At 41.9% G+C, this 12,827-nt stretch overlaps 4 non-coding genes across 4 annotated transcripts; all 4 read right to left on the bottom strand.

Annotated features, from left to right (window-relative positions):
• Positions 1–3,059: 3,059 nt before the first annotated feature.
• On the bottom strand, positions 3,060–3,178 carry LOC131958045 (U5 spliceosomal RNA). Its single transcript, XR_009389164.1, has one exon. It is a non-coding gene; the product is annotated as a U5 spliceosomal RNA (small nuclear RNA).
• Positions 3,179–9,484: 6,306 nt separating this feature from the next.
• Positions 9,485–9,603, bottom strand: LOC131958044 (U5 spliceosomal RNA). The gene has a single exon (XR_009389163.1). It is a non-coding gene; the product is annotated as a U5 spliceosomal RNA (small nuclear RNA).
• Positions 9,604–10,346: 743 nt separating this feature from the next.
• LOC131958043 (U5 spliceosomal RNA) lies at positions 10,347–10,465 on the bottom strand. Its single transcript, XR_009389162.1, has one exon. It is a non-coding gene; the product is annotated as a U5 spliceosomal RNA (small nuclear RNA).
• Positions 10,466–11,208: 743 nt separating this feature from the next.
• Positions 11,209–11,327, bottom strand: LOC131958035 (U5 spliceosomal RNA). Its single transcript, XR_009389155.1, has one exon. It is a non-coding gene; the product is annotated as a U5 spliceosomal RNA (small nuclear RNA).
• Positions 11,328–12,827: the final 1,500 nt, after the last annotated feature.

The following is a 12,827-nucleotide window of genomic DNA, read 5'->3' as shown; positions in this document are numbered from 1 at the left end:
TCCAACCTACTCCTCACTAAGGCTCCCTTGTATTTATATTTCCTAATTTCTTCCAGTTCGTCTTCGTACTTTGCCACTACATCTTCACCAGCATGGAATGATTTTAGTATGTGCAGGGTCTCTAAACATTCTTTCTCTTTATTCTGTCTCTCGCTCTTCAAATATGTTCCAATTCTAATGGATATTTCCTTGACTTCAATTTTGAAAGTTTCCCAAAGATCTATGAAATTAGTGCTTGGTTGAGTGGTTATGAATCTTGCTATCGTTTCCTTTATATTTGCGATGTATATAGGTTCTGTTAAAAGGGCGTTGTTTAGTTTCCAGTATGTGTTGCGTTGACGTGTGCTAACTGGTGAGTTTAACATCACCAGTGTCGCCTTGTGATCTGTGTACTGTAAAGTTCTTTTCAGGTGTACTACTTTCCTAATTGTGTTGTTTGTGTTGACATATACTCTGTCCAATCTTGAGTAACTTTTCCCTGACGGGCTACAGTATGTTGTCTCTATCTTATGTGGGTGTAGCTTCCTAAATGTGTCTACTAGATTGAACTGCTCTATTATTTTGTTTAATGACTGGATTTGTTCTCTGTCCTCTGCCATTCGTATTTCTTCTCTATCGTTTTGAACTATCAAGTCTTTCTTGTCTATCACTAGATTAAAATCCCCAGCCAGAATGATTGGCTTGTCCTTGTACTCTTTTTTCAGGGTACGTTTCAAATGCTTGTAGTAGAGCCTTTGTTCTAATTTGACCACGGGGGCGTATATGTTGACAATGGTGAACTGCGTGCTGTTGTCCCCGACTGTTATAATCACCAGTCTTCCATTCTCGTCGGTGTATGTTTGCAATGTCTTGTATTTGTCTGATGTTTTAATTATTGACGTTCCCTTGCAGTTCTCTCCTAAACTATGGTATGCTTCAGTTGTTTCTAAGCCTAAGCTACTTATAAATTTATCTGCCTTATACTTATTTTTAAAATTAGTTTCTTGTAGAAGGATGTAGTCTGTTTTGAAGGTGTTTATGAGTGATATTATTAGATCAGCTTTCTTTTTTGCCCCCTTGATGTTGATGGTTATCATTGTGAGTTGTCCTATATTAGTTTTATTCGTTGAACTAGCCATTCTTGTTGGTGTAAGGTCGCATGTATCTATCTAGTGGTCGGTTTTTTCCCCGTGTGTTGTTTTGGTGAGTCACCGCTGGGTCGCTTGCCTGTCTTCACCTTGTCATCAGCTGATGTGTGTTTTGGCCTGGCTGAGTGGTCCTTGGGGTTCATGGTTAGGGCTGCTTTCCCTTGCATGAACGCAGCGAACTGGCCGGTGTGTTTAGCGTTATCCGTTGTTTGACTCAGTGATGCCGTGGGTGTTTCTTGTGTCAATGGCGTTGTCGTGTCTTCTGTTGTATGTGTCATGGGTGTTGTCTTGGTTACTGCGGTCGCATATGAGGTGGTAGGCTTAAGGGGATCTTCTTCGGTCGAATCTTGTCTGTCCATCATTCTCACCTCCTCTACAGCTTTCCCATCAACGTATTTTTTGTCGTCCGTCAAGATGATGTCATCCCTTGATCTGATATCTTCTCTTCTGCATTGGCCTGGGTGATGTCTGCTGGTGTGGCATAGATGGCAGTTTTGCCTTCTGCCTCTAAACAGAAGCAACATGGTGTGGGTAAGATCTCCCATTACCACTTCAAGATAATGGGGTAGTTTCTCAACCGGCATCTTAGAGTTGATGATTACCGCCCATCTATCTCCTTTTCTGAGAGGTTTAACAGTAATCTGGGTGTTGGGGATGACGAAATTTTCTACTATTTTTGTAACCGTGTCTTCGGTAAACGTCGGTGGTACCCAGTGGAGTTCACCGTACAACACAGGCTTGTCCACGTGGGTAAACACCACTTGTGTTATGCCGTAGTCATTGGTGGTGAATTCCCGCATGTGGAGAGTGGTGTACACTTCCTGACTTTTAAGGGTGACGTACCACTCTGTGGGCCGTCCTAGATTGTAGACTTTTAAAATCTCATCAGGGTTTATTTTGGTGACAGCCTGAGTTACAATTTCGATAACTCTATCATCCACGTGGATGGTGCTTCCGGCTCTGAACTTTATTTCAACTTTTAAAGTTCTTGGAAGGTGTAGGCTGGTGGGTAGGCCAGGGATGGTAAGTTTAATGGTTGATGACATACTCACTGTGGTGTTTGAAATGTGTCACAGTTAAAACACAGAACACAGTCCACGAAATATAAATGAACACAAATCTTGAAACTAGGTCACGTTCAGTAAAAGGCGAAAGATTTACTCGATGTGAAGAGAAACCAGAGTGTCTGTCTGGCGGAAAATTTTCCGGTCTGCCCTAAACCGGATCAGCTGAAATCGCATGGTTTTCGGCTGACAGCAATGTGCCTCTGAAAACAAAAAGAGTTCGCCGCGGAGACTGTGTTGGTCGTACTGAAGGCTAGGCTACATCGTTCAGAACTCAGACCTGTCCGGTGGACAACGTTTCCCTTCTCCGCGAGCGCATTCCACCCGTGGACAAACGCTTACAAACCAATCCGACGATGACAGAAGATTGTCTCCCTTTAATACCAATCCAACTTAGCTCCCATGTACCTTTGAAATTATGCGATGGCGGGCCGCCTAGCTTTCTTGAGACTAAACTGTTAGGGGAAGTACACGTCACCCAACTAACAAAAAATAAAATGACGCCATTGCTTTGAGGCGCGTGACCGACTGTTGTCGTTCTGCCAGCAGTCTGAACTGTTGTTTGTTGGAATCGAAACGAGTGAGTTGTTTAAAAAAAAAATAATAATAATAATAAAGTCTAGACAGAACAGTAGTTGGTTTTGATTTGGTTCTTCGGCACTGAACCTAGACGTATTTGAAATCTTTTTTGATTTATGTACTCACTAATTATGCATGGCCATCGGACAAGAGTTGTCCGGTTCCGTCCAAGGCCACGGAAAAACGTGCCAAAGGAAACGAAACCTCCCAACGGCAGGGTTCATTTTCTATCCCAGGGTTAAAAAAAACAAATGATGTAGTCACCCACTCATGTTTACATTGGAAATATTCACCCTACAGCGTAGGGCGTGAAAAATAGTCTTCTAAGACTCATTATAATGCTCCTCTCCACGGAAATCTTTAGTAAAAGGCGAAAGATTTACTCGATGTGAAGAGAAACCAGAGTGTCTGTCTGGCGGAAAATTTTCCGGTCTGCCCTAAACCGGATCAGCTGAAATCGCATGGTTTTCGGCTGACAGCAATGTGCCTCTGAAAACAAAAAGAGTTCGCCGCGGAGACTGTGTTGGTCGTACTGAAGGCTAGGCTACATCGTTCAGAACTCAGACCTGTCCGGTGGACAACGTTTCCCTTCTCCGCGAGCGCATTCCACCCGTGGACAAACGCTTACAAACCAATCCGACGATGACAGAAGATTGTCTCCCTTTAATACCAATCCAACTTAGCTCCCATGTACCTTTGAAATTATGCGATGGCGGGCCGCCTAGCTTTCTTGAGACTAAACTGTTAGGGGAAGTACACGTCACCCAACTAACAAAAAATAAAATGACGCCATTGCTTTGAGGCGCGTGACCGACTGTTGTCGTTCTGCCAGCAGTCTGAACTGTTGTTTGTTGGAATCGAAACGAGTGAGTTGTTTAAAAAAAAAGAATAATAATAATAAAGTCTAGACAGAACAGTAGTTGGTTTTGATTTGGTTCTTCGGCACTGAACCTAGACGTATTTGAAATCTTTTTTGATTTATGTACTCACTAATTATGCATGGCCATCGGACAAGAGTTGTCCGGTTCCGTCCAAGGCCACGGAAAAAACGTGCCAAAGGAAACGAAACCTCCCAACGGCAGGGTTCATTTTCTATCCCAGGGTTAAAAAAAACAAATGATGTAGTCACCCACTCATGTTTACATTGGAAATATTCACCCTACAGCGTAGGGCGTGAAAAATAGTCTTCTAAGACTCATTATAATGCTCCTCTCCACGGAAATCTTTAGTTTTTTTTTTTTTTTTTTTTTTTTTTGTTTTTTTTTTTTTTTTTTTTTTTTTTTTTTTATAAAAGTTTATTTCTGAAAATATTTACATCAACATCAGCATAACATTGTACACATATTTGTTATACAAGGACATCAGTTGCATACATTTCTACAAAAACGTGGACTTCAACATTCACACATATTTGTTCATACTCTCACAAAAAATTGTCTTTAGTGTTTTGTTGGTAAATCTTTTCTTGTCATACTTCGCCTTGTTTCTTGCTTGCCAGATAGTCTGTCTGTATGTCGCTAAGGCATAAATGTTTTTGTCTCTCTCTGCAGCCACGGGCTTTTTGGGTACTTTATTTAGAGTTATCGCCCCGTCGATAGTAAGGGCTTTATTATCTACCTTGATTTCTTCTTCTAGCGCCCGTTTAGCCATCTGTATTGTGGGACATGTTAGGAATAAATGGGTTTCTGTCTCTCTGATATCTTGTCCACACAGTACACAACCTGTGTTTCTCTTCTTATTAGCTGGCATAATTTGGTAGATCGGAGTCAAATTGAAGATCAATCTGTATGTGATCTCCCTAGCTTTGGGTGTGATGGATTTCCTATGAAGATTTCTAAAAGTCTCTGTTGTGTCTATATCGCTGTATATTTTGCACCATTGGATTCTGTTATGTAGTGGAGTGGCTAGTTTCTTTATCAGATGTGAGTAGGTCTTCCGTGTGTTTTCGTGTATGAATTTTTCGTTCCCTTTCAGGCTGGTTAGACATTCAATGTAGAAAGCGCTTAATTTCTCTCCTCCGAAATGCGGCGTGCTATTATTATGTTTGAGTATTTTGTTCAGTCTAAGTCCTAAATAGTAATGTGCTAGCGGATGATTTGGGGGGTCACTGACTATTCTGCCGACGTGTTTTATTCTGAGTGAGTTGATTTTGGTTTGGATATCATGTAGGTTTATCCCTCCTTGTAATTTATTTTGAATTAACGTGCAGTGGTTAATGGTTCTGACTGTGTTCTTAAAAATGAATTCTCTGATTTTTTGATTGATTCCTTGAATGGTGGCTTTAGGGACGGTTGATGTTGTGGCTACATATATCAACTTGGGTGTTATATATCTGTTAACGATGGCCGCTCGTCCGAAGATGGTAGTTGCGCTATTTTTATATTTGTTTAGTTTACTACTGATTTTGTCAGTCATCTTTTCCCAAGTTTCCTCGTGTTTTCTATGGGGATCGTTCTCAAAAATTATTCCGTAAATTTTCAGTCTGTCAGTCGCTTTCAAGTTCAAAGGGTAAGTTTGCTTCTCCTTCCATCGTCCTAAGCCCATGATTTGCGTCTTGTCTAAATTTATTTTCGTGCCGCTTGCTTGTCCGAAATCTTGGAAGTGGTTGATTACAGCTATTAGAGATTTTTCTGTCTGTAGGCTAAATGTCGTGTCGTCAGCGTAAGCAAAAAGTTTTCTGTTCTGCGTGTTTGGACAGTCAATTCCTCTAATCTGTGTGTCGAGCCTAATTTTTTCCAAAAGGGGTTCTAATGTCAGTATATATAACACAGGGGACAAAGGGCAGCCTTGTCTGACAGATTTTTGAATCTGGAACGGTCTTGTGATGCATCTGTTGATTTGAAGGTGACTAACAGCATTCCTGTAAATAATGTCGATCCATGTGCATATGTAATTCCCCAGATTATTGGCTTCTATTATTTTAAGTAAAAAGCTGTGAGACACTCTATCAAAAGCCTTCTCTTGGTCAAGGCTCAGTAAAAAGGCTTGTGCTTCTTTTTCATGTGTATATTGGATGAGGTCTCTAATGTAGTGCGTATGGTTTAAGATGTTCCTTCCTGTGATGCTGCATTGCTGGTCTGTGTGCACTATTTTGTGGAGATAAGGCTCTAACTTTCTGACTAACGTTTTTGTTAAAATCTTGTAATCTGTATTGAGTAGCGATATAGGTCTGTAGTTTTTCATCTGTTTTTCGTCAGTGTTTGGCTTGTGGATTAGGGTGATGAACGATCTGTTGAAGTTTTCGTGGCACATTTTCTTGTCTGTCATGTCGTTGAACGTGTTTAACAAAAGTTGCCCTATTTCTGCAGTGAAAGACTTGTAAAATTCTGCCGTTAATCCGTCGGGTCCAGGGGATTTGTTGTCTTTTAACTGTCGTATTGTTTCTTCGATGTCCTTTATTGTGATAGGTTCATCCAGTTTTTCTCTGTCCGTGTCGTCTAGGCGGCGTGCGTTACACAGGTACTCGTCTTCCTTGTCTCCCCTTGTTTGCTCTTTCCTGTACAGCTTCGTGTAGTATTGGTGAAACGCCTGAGTGATTTTGCTTTCGTCTGTAGTCTCCTGGCCGTCCCTGTCCACGATACACTGAATGTTTTTGTTTTTCTGAGTGATTTGTTCGAGTATTATGTTGTGGTGTGTCGGGTCTTCTGTTCCTGCTATGTCCAACCTACTCCTCACTAAGGCTCCCTTGTATTTATATTTCCTAATTTCTTCCAGTTCGTCTTCGTACTTTGCCACTACATCTTCACCAGCATGGAATGATTTTAGTATGTGCAGGGTCTCTAAACATTCTTTCTCTTTATTCTGTCTCTCGCTCTTCAAATATGTTCCAATTCTAATGGATATTTCCTTGACTTCAATTTTGAAAGTTTCCCAAAGATCTATGAAATTAGTGCTTGGTTGAGTGGTTATGAATCTTGCTATCGTTTCCTTTATATTTGCGATGTATATAGGTTCTGTTAAAAGGGCGTTGTTTAGTTTCCAGTATGTGTTGCGTTGACGTGTGCTAACTGGTGAGTTTAACATCACCAGTGTCGCCTTGTGATCTGTGTACTGTAAAGTTCTTTTCAGGTGTACTACTTTCCTAATTGTGTTGTTTGTGTTGACATATACTCTGTCCAATCTTGAGTAACTTTTCCCTGACGGGCTACAGTATGTTGTCTCTATCTTATGTGGGTGTAGCTTCCTAAATGTGTCTACTAGATTGAACTGCTCTATTATTTTGTTTAATGACTGGATTTGTTCTCTGTCCTCTGCCATTCGTATTTCTTCTCTATCGTTTTGAACTATCAAGTCTTTCTTGTCTATCACTAGATTAAAATCCCCAGCCAGAATGATTGGCTTGTCCTTGTACTCTTTTTTCAGGGTACGTTTCAAATGCTTGTAGTAGAGCCTTTGTTCTAATTTGACCACGGGGGCGTATATGTTGACAATGGTGAACTGCGTGCTGTTGTCCCCGACTGTTATAATCACCAGTCTTCCATTCTCGTCGGTGTATGTTTGCAATGTCTTGTATTTGTCTGATGTTTTAATTATTGACGTTCCCTTGCAGTTCTCTCCTAAACTATGGTATGCTTCAGTTGTTTCTAAGCCTAAGCTACTTATAAATTTATCTGCCTTATACTTATTTTTAAAATTAGTTTCTTGTAGAAGGATGTAGTCTGTTTTGAAGGTGTTTATGAGTGATATTATTAGATCAGCTTTCTTTTTTGCCCCCTTGATGTTGATGGTTATCATTGTGAGTTGTCCTATATTAGTTTTATTCGTTGAACTAGCCATTCTTGTTGGTGTAAGGTCGCATGTATCTATCTAGTGGTCGGTTTTTTCCCCGTGTGTTGTTTTGGTGAGTCACCGCTGGGTCGCTTGCCTGTCTTCACCTTGTCATCAGCTGATGTGTGTTTTGGCCTGGCTGAGTGGTCCTTGGGGTTCATGGTTAGGGCTGCTTTCCCTTGCATGAACGCAGCGAACTGGCCGGTGTGTTTAGCGTTATCCGTTGTTTGACTCAGTGATGCCGTGGGTGTTTCTTGTGTCAATGGCGTTGTCGTGTCTTCTGTTGTATGTGTCATGGGTGTTGTCTTGGTTACTGCGGTCGCATATGAGGTGGTAGGCTTAAGGGGATCTTCTTCGGTCGAATCTTGTCTGTCCATCATTCTCACCTCCTCTACAGCTTTCCCATCAACGTATTTTTTGTCGTCCGTCAAGATGATGTCATCCCTTGATCTGATATCTTCTCTTCTGCATTGGCCTGGGTGATGTCTGCTGGTGTGGCATAGATGGCAGTTTTGCCTTCTGCCTCTAAACAGAAGCAACATGGTGTGGGTAAGATCTCCCATTACCACTTCAAGATAATGGGGTAGTTTCTCAACCGGCATCTTAGAGTTGATGATTACCGCCCATCTATCTCCTTTTCTGAGAGGTTTAACAGTAATCTGGGTGTTGGGGATGACGAAATTTTCTACTATTTTTGTAACCGTGTCTTCGGTAAACGTCGGTGGTACCCAGTGGAGTTCACCGTACAACACAGGCTTGTCCACGTGGGTAAACACCACTTGTGTTATGCCGTAGTCATTGGTGGTGAATTCCCGCATGTGGAGAGTGGTGTACACTTCCTGACTTTTAAGGGTGACGTACCACTCTGTGGGCCGTCCTAGATTGTAGACTTTTAAAATCTCATCAGGGTTTATTTTGGTGACAGCCTGAGTTACAATTTCGATAACTCTATCATCCACGTGGATGGTGCTTCCGGCTCTGAACTTTATTTCAACTTTTAAAGTTCTTGGAAGGTGTAGGCTGGTGGGTAGGCCAGGGATGGTAAGTTTAATGGTTGATGACATACTCACTGTGGTGTTTGAAATGTGTCACAGTTAAAACACAGAACACAGTCCACGAAATATAAATGAACACAAATCTTGAAACTAGGTCACGTTCAGTAAAAGGCGAAAGATTTACGCGTTGTGAAGAGAAACCAGAGTGTCTGTCTGGCGGAAAATTTTCCGGTCTGCCCTAAACCGGATCAGCTGAAATCGCATGGTTTTCGGCTGACAGCAATGTGCCTCTGAAAACAAAAAGAGTTCGCCGCGGAGACTGTGTTGGTCGTACTGAAGGCTAGGCTACATCGTTCAGAACTCAGACCTGTCCGGTGGACAACGTTTCCCTTCTCCGCGAGCGCATTCCACCCGTGGACAAACGCTTACAAACCAATCCGACGATGACAGAAGATTGTCTCCCTTTAATACCAATCCAACTTAGCTCCCATGTACCTTTGAAATTATGCGATGGCGGGCCGCCTAGCTTTCTTGAGACTAAACTGTTAGGGGAAGTACACGTCACCCAACTAACAAAAAATAAAATGACGCCATTGCTTTGAGGCGCGTGACCGACTGTTGTTCTGCCAGCAGTCTGAACTGTTGTTTGTTGGAATCGAAACGAGTGAGTTGTTTAAAAATAAATAAATAATAATAATAAAGTCTAGACAGAACAGTAGTTGGTTTTGATTTGGTTCTTCGGCACTGAACCTAGACGTATTTGAAATCTTTTTTGATTTATGTACTCACTAATTATGCATGGCCATCGGACAAGAGTTGTCCGGTTCCGTCCAAGGCCACGGAAAAACGTGCCAAAGGAAACGAAACCTCCCAACGGCAGGGTTCATTTTCTATCCCAGGGTTAAAAACAACAAATTATGTAGTCACCCACTCATGTTTACATTGGAAATATTCACCCTACAGCGTAGGGCGTGAAAAATAGTCTTCTAAGACTCATTATAATGCTCCTCTCCACGGAAATCTTTAGTAAAAGGCGAAAGATTTACTCGATGTGAAGAGAAACCAGAGTGTCTGTCTGGCGGAAAATTTTCCGGTCTGCCCTAAACCGGATCAGCTGAAATCGCATGGTTTTCGGCTGACAGCAATGTGCCTCTGAAAACAAAAAGAGTTCGCCGCGGAGACTGTGTTGGTCGTACTGAAGGCTAGGCTACATCGTTCAGAACTCAGACCTGTCCGGTGGACAACGTTTCCCTTCTCCGCGAGCGCATTCCACCCGTGGACAAACGCTTACAAACCAATCCGACGATGACAGAAGATTGTCTCCCTTTAATACCAATCCAACTTAGCTCCCATGTACCTTTGAAATTATGCGATGGCGGGCCGCCTAGCTTTCTTGAGACTAAACTGTTAGGGGAAGTACACGTCACCCAACTAACAAAAAATAAAATGACGCCATTGCTTTGAGGCGCGTGACCGACTGTTGTTCTGCCAGCAGTCTGAACTGTTGTTTGTTGGAATCGAAACGAGTGAGTTGTTTAAAAATAAATAAATAATAATAATAAAGTCTAGACAGAACAGTAGTTGGTTTTGATTTGGTTCTTCGGCACTGAACCTAGACGTATTTGAAATCTTTTTTGATTTATGTACTCACTAATTATGCATGGCCATCGGACAAGAGTTGTCCGGTTCCGTCCAAGGCCACGGAAAAACGTGCCAAAGGAAACGAAACCTCCCAACGGCAGGGTTCATTTTCTATCCCAGGGTTAAAAACAACAAATTATGTAGTCACCCACTCATGTTTACATTGGAAATATTCACCCTACAGCGTAGGGCGTGAAAAATAGTCTTCTAAGACTCATTATAATGCTCCTCTCCACGGAAATCTTTAGTAAAAGGCGAAAGATTTACTCGATGTGAAGAGAAACCAGAGTGTCTGTCTGGCGGAAAATTTTCCGGTCTGCCCTAAACCGGATCAGCTGAAATCGCATGGTTTTCGGCTGACAGCAATGTGCCTCTGAAAACAAAAAGAGTTCGCCGCGGAGACTGTGTTGGTCGTACTGAAGGCTAGGCTACATCGTTCAGAACTCAGACCTGTCCGGTGGACAACGTTTCCCTTCTCCGCGAGCGCATTCCACCCGTGGACAAACGCTTACAAACCAATCCGACGATGACAGAAGATTGTCTCCCTTTAATACCAATCCAACTTAGCTCCCATGTACCTTTGAAATTATGCGATGGCGGGCCGCCTAGCTTTCTTGAGACTAAACTGTTAGGGGAAGTACACGTCACCCAACTAACAAAAAATAAAATGACGCCATTGCTTTGAGGCGCGTGACCGACTGTTGTTCTGCCAGCAGTCTGAACTGTTGTTTGTTGGAATCGAAACGAGTGAGTTGTTTAAAAATAAATAAATAATAATAATAAAGTCTAGACAGAACAGTAGTTGGTTTTGATTTGGTTCTTCGGCACTGAACCTAGACGTATTTGAAATCTTTTTTGATTTATGTACTCACTAATTATGCATGGCCATCGGACAAGAGTTGTCCGGTTCCGTCCAAGGCCACGGAAAAACGTGCCAAAGGAAACGAAACCTCCCAACGGCAGGGTTCATTTTCTATCCCAGGGTTAAAAAAAACAAATGATGTAGTCACCCACTCATGTTTACATTGGAAATATTCACCCTACAGCGTAGGGCGTGAAAAATAGTCTTCTAAGACTCATTATAATGCTCCTCTCCACGGAAATCTTTAGTAAAAGGCGAAAGATTTACTCGATGTGAAGAGAAACCAGAGTGTCTGTCTGGGGGAAAATTTTCCGGTCTGCCCTAAACCGGATCAGCTGGAATCGCATGGTTTTCGGCTGACAGCAATGTGCCTCTGAAAACAAAAAGAGTTCGCCGCGGAGACTGTGTTGGTCGTACTGAAGGCTAGGCTACATCGTTCAGAACTCAGACCTGTCCGGTGGACAACGTTTCCCTTCTCCGCGAGCGCATTCCACCCGTGGACAAACGCTTACAAACCAATCCGACGATGACAGAAGATTGTCTCCCTTTAATACCAATCCAACTTAGCTCCCATGTACCTTTGAAATTATGCGATGGCGGGCCGCCTAGCTTTCTTGAGACTAAACTGTTAGGGGAAGTACACGTCACCCAACTAACAAAAAATAAAATGACGCCATTGCTTTGAGGCGCGTGACCGACTGTTGTTCTGCCAGCAGTCTGAACTGTTGTTTGTTGGAATCGAAACGAGTGAGTTGTTTAAAAATAAATAAATAATAATAATAAAGTCTAGACAGAACAGTAGTTGGTTTTGATTTGGTTCTTCGGCACTGAACCTAGACGTATTTGAAATCTTTTTTGATTTATGTACTCACTAATTATGCATGGCCATCGGACAAGAGTTGTCCGGTTCCGTCCAAGGCCACGGAAAAACGTGCCAAAGGAAACGAAACCTCCCAACGGCAGGGTTCATTTTCTATCCCAGGGTTAAAAACAACAAATTATGTAGTCACCCACTCATGTTTACATTGGAAATATTCACCCTACAGCGTAGGGCGTGAAAAATAGTCTTCTAAGACTCATTATAATGCTCCTCTCCACGGAAATCTTTAGTTTTTTTTTTTTTTTTTTTATAAAAGTTATTTCTGAAAATATTTACATCAACATCAGCATAACATTGTACACATATTTGTTATACAAGGACATCAGTTGCATACATTTCTACAAAAACGTGGACTTCAACATTCACACATATTTGTTCATACTCTCACAAAAAATTGTCTTTAGTGTTTTGTTGGTAAATCTTTTCTTGTCATACTTCGCCTTGTTTCTTGCTTGCCAGATAGTCTGTCTGTATGTCGCTAAGGCATAAATGTTTTTGTCTCTCTCTGCAGCCACGGGCTTTTTGGGTACTTTATTTAGAGTTATCGCCCCGTCGATAGTAAGGGCTTTATTATCTACCTTGATTTCTTCTTCTAGCGCCCGTTTAGCCATCTGTATTGTGGGACATGTTAGGAATAAATGGGTTTCTGTCTCTCTGATATCTTGTCCACACAGTACACAACCTGTGTTTCTCTTCTTATTAGCTGGCATAATTTGGTAGATCGGAGTCAAATTGAAGATCAATCTGTATGTGATCTCCCTAGCTTTGGGTGTGATGGATTTCCTATGAAGATTTCTAAAAGTCTCTGTTGTGTCTATATCGCTGTATATTTTGCACCATTGGATTCTGTTATGTAGTGGAGTGGCTAGTTTCTTTATCAGATGTGAGTAGGTCTTCCGTGTGTTTTCGTGT

The sequence above is a fragment of the Physella acuta genome, unplaced genomic scaffold, assembly GCF_028476545.2.
Source record: "Physella acuta isolate Inbredline_101_S28 unplaced genomic scaffold, ASM2847654v3 ptg001285l, whole genome shotgun sequence".
NCBI classification, from domain to species: Eukaryota; Metazoa; Mollusca; class Gastropoda; family Physidae; genus Physella; species Physella acuta.
Note: the sequence above shows the minus strand (reverse complement) of the source record. Positions and strands in the feature narration are given on the sequence as shown.